Source organism: Gavialis gangeticus, unplaced genomic scaffold, assembly GCF_001723915.1.
Source record: "Gavialis gangeticus isolate Ggan-Ray unplaced genomic scaffold, GavGan_comp1, whole genome shotgun sequence".
Taxonomy (NCBI): Eukaryota; Metazoa; Chordata; order Crocodylia; family Gavialidae; genus Gavialis; species Gavialis gangeticus.
This window is the reverse complement of record NW_017729029.1, coordinates 20,514,865-20,515,109: the sequence shown is the minus strand read 5'-3', so window position 1 is coordinate 20,515,109 and position 245 is coordinate 20,514,865.

The following is a 245-nucleotide window of genomic DNA, read 5'->3' as shown; positions in this document are numbered from 1 at the left end:
GCCAGCATTTTGGTCGCTTTACTAGCAGCAGCATCGCATTGCAGGCTTATGTTCATCTTGTAGTCAGTGATGACCCCCAAGTCTGTTTCTTCTGTAGTACTAGCCAGCATAGCGCTGCTGAGCCTATAAGGATGCTGCACTTTTTTCCTCCCAAGGTGGAGAACCTTGCATTTTTCAGTGTTAAACACCATCAAGTTCTCGTCCACCATTTGCTGAGCCTGTCCAGGTCAGTCTGGATCACCCTC